The sequence below is a fragment of the Oncorhynchus keta genome, chromosome 36 (genome assembly GCF_023373465.1).
Source record: "Oncorhynchus keta strain PuntledgeMale-10-30-2019 chromosome 36, Oket_V2, whole genome shotgun sequence".
Classification (NCBI taxonomy): Eukaryota; Metazoa; Chordata; class Actinopteri; order Salmoniformes; family Salmonidae; genus Oncorhynchus; species Oncorhynchus keta.
Genome location: NC_068456.1, coordinates 24,444,071 through 24,447,715, shown reverse-complemented (window position 1 = coordinate 24,447,715; position 3,645 = coordinate 24,444,071).

Here is a 3,645-nt window from a genome sequence, read left to right as displayed (position 1 = left end):
GTTTACTTAGTGTTTTGGTCTCTCTCCCCTGGCCCATTGCTGGCTCTGTCTGCCTGGCTGTCACTGTTGTTGATCCTGAGGATCAGTGAGTGACATGAAACCCCCCTATGGAGAGAGACGGGCCATATAATGTAGGTGATCCCAGTGTGTACAAACCGATGAACAGACAGACTCTCACTAAACTGTCCCATAAAACCCATATGCAGACAGTGACATAAGCCATAGTGTCTAACCGCTAGTTAGCTAGCTCAGATATAGTCTGTTACATTCTTAAAAACTACAGCTTTATAATACACGATGAGAATGTTGGAGCTTTGTTGACACAGTGCAGAATATCTGCTCTGTTTCTGTGATGTGGGCCCGACTGACAGGCTTCCCTAGGAATTTGGCAAGATGTTTCAGAGAACGACTCATGGCCTATACCCTTATCCATGTCAACCACAAACCAGAACAGAGAAACCATGTGTGCTTGTGTGTGTGTGTGTGTGTGTGTGTGTGTGTGTGTGTGTGTGTGTGTGTGTGTGTGTGTGTGTGTGTGTGTGTGTGTGTGTGTGTGTGTGTGTGTGTGTGTGTGTGTGTGTGTGTGTGTGTGTGTGTGTGTGTGTGTGTCCAGAATGAGGTCATATCTCACTCTTCTACATTACTCCTCCCCACTGAAGCTCTTTCACCTGTCTGTTGAGCTGTTGAGACTAAGTGTATCGATTCTCTGATAAACACTCAAGATGTCCCAGGTGTTAAATATCCAGTGTGTGTGGGTGTTTGTGTGTGCGTGCGTGCATTTGCATTCACGTTTGTGTCAATGTGTGTGGCAACCTGCTGTTAAACTATGTGTGTTGTTTGAGCTGCGAAACACAACCACTGACTGCAGAACATAACAAGACTCAGAGAGATACAGAGCGAGAGAGAGAGGGAGAGAGAGGAGGGGAGAGAGGGAGAGAGAGGGGGGGAGAGGAGGGGAGAGAGGGAGAGAGAGGAGAGGGGGAGGGAGAGAGAGGAGGGGAGAGAGAGGAGAGAGGGGAGGGAGAGAGAGGAGGGGAGAGAGGGAGAGAGAGGAGAGGGGGGAGGGAGAGAGAGGAGGGAGAGAGGGAGAGAGAGGGGGAGAGAGAGAGGGAGAGAGGGAGAGGCATAACCACAACCACTGACTGCAGAACAGAACAAGACTCAGAGAGAGAGAGAGAGAGAGAGAGAGGGGGGGAGAGGAGGGGAGAGAGGGAGAGAGAGAGGAGAGGGGGAGGGAGAGAGAGGAGGGGTGAGAGGGAGAGAGAGGGGGGAGAGAGAGAGGGAGAGGCATAACCACAACCACTGACTGCAGAACAGAACAAGACTCAGAGAGAGAGAGAGAGAGAGAGAGAGAGAGAGAGAGAGAGAGAGAGAGAGACATACCTCTACAGGGATAGGAAGAGGAACAGCTTCCTAAACAAATTGACAATTCACATCAGCCTCTGGCACTTGAGGAACTTTCAACAATTTAACAACCCTGTTTACAGTGTGTCAAGTTGATTTAATGAAATGTTGAAGTCTTTTTACAACTTCAAGTACTGTATATGCTACAACTATTTGCCTTTGTGTAGAGTATTTGTCAGTGTGTGAGGTGTATGAGGTGAAACCTAGTGTGTACAGTGCGTGTGCTCTAAGCCCATTCATTAAGCTGCATGCAGGAACAGTTGGATCTCCTCCAATGAGAATGCATTCCTTCTGCATGAGCACACTCACCTCACTGGCTCTGACTGGCCGGAAGAACGGCCCAATAGCCAGCTAAACTAGGCATCACAGCCAAACCCTCCATTAGCAGGGAGACGTTACAACACAGACTTACACTGCAGTGGGAGCCTGAGACTAATGTGGGGCCAGTTGCGCTGTGGCCTACTTGGATATGTAAAGAACAGCCTAAGAGAAATGTGGTTTGGTATATAGATTAGCCAGTGATGTTTTGTGGCCCTATAGAGAATTCCCATTAATATACAGTGCATTCAGAAAGTATTCAGACCCCTTGACTTTTTCCACATTTGTTACGTTCCAGCCTTATTCTAAAATGAATTAAATAATTTTTTCCCCTTCTCAATTTACACAAAATACACCATAATGACAAAGCAAAAACACCTTTTTGCAAATATATTAAAAATAAAAAAGTGTTCACACTCTTTATTCAGTACTTTGTTGAAGAATCTTTGGCAACGATTACAGCCTTGAGTCTTTTTGGGTATGACGCTACAAGCTTGATACACCTGTATTTTGGGAGTTTCTCCCATTCTTCTCTGCAGATCCTCTCAAGCTCTGTCAGGTTTGGTGGGGAGCGTCGCTGAACAGCTATTTTCAGGTCCCTCCAGAGATGTTAAAAATCGTGTTCAAGTCCGAGTTCTGGTTGGGACACTCAAGGACATTCAGAGACTTGTCCCGAAGCCATACCTGCGTTGTCTTGGCTGTGTGCTTTGGGTCATTGTCCTGTTGGAAGGTGAATCTTCGCCACAGGCTGACGTTCTGAGCTCTCTGGAGCAGGTTTTCTGCAAGGATCTCTTTGTACTTTGCTTTGTTCATCTTTCCCTCGATCCTGACGAGTCCCAAGGCCCTGCATCTGAATAACATCCCCACAACATGATGCTGCCACCACCATACTTCACCGTAGGGATGGTGCCAGGCTTCCCCCAGACATTTTGCTTGGCATTCAGGTCAAATTTTGGTTTCATCAGACCAGAGAATCTTGTTTATCATGGTCTGAGAGTCCTTTAGGTGCCTTTTCGCAAACTCCAAGTAAGCTGTCATGTGCCTTTTACTGAGGAGTGGCTTCCTTCTGGCCACTCTACCATAAAGACCTGATTGGTGGAGTGCTGTAGAGATGGTTGTCCTTCTGGAAGGAACTCTGGAGATCTGTCAGTGTCCATCGGGTTGTTGGTCGCTTCCCAGACCAAGGCCCTTCTCTCCCGATTGCTCAGTTTGGCCAGGCGGCCAGCTCTAGGAAGAGTCTTGATGGTTCCAAACTTCTTCCATTTCAGAATGATGGAGGCCACAATTCTAGACCACCTTCACTTCACACACAGAGACACGTAGAATGCTCTCCGTCGCACTCCATTTGGCAAATATATTTTCCTGATTAGAAGCAAAAAATAAAGCAGGAAGCACCAGTGACTCGGTCTATAAAAAAGTGGTCAGATGAAGCAGATGCTAAACTACAGAACTGTTTTGCTAGCACAGACTGGAATATGTTCCTGGATTCCTCTGATGGCATTGAGTACATTGAGTACATTGAATACATTGAGGCATTGAGTACACCACAACAGTCACTGGCTTTATCAATAAGTGCATTGAGGATGTTGTCCCCACAGTGACGGTATACCCCAACCAGAAGCCATGGATTAAGGCAACATTCTCTCTGAGAGCTGCCGCTTTCAAGGAGCACGACTCTAACCCAGAAGCTTAACCTCTCTTGGGTAGGGGGCAGTATGTTGATGTCCGGATGAAAAGCATGCCCAAAGTAAACTGTCTGTTACTCAGGCCCAGAAGCTAGGATATGCATATAATATGGATAGAAAACACTCTAACGTTTGGGATTCATTTTGTATGCATTTTGATGGGGGAAATTGGGCGGATTAGCGCGCCAGCTAAACTGAATTTTTATGGATATTTCGAAGGACATTATTGAACAAAAAT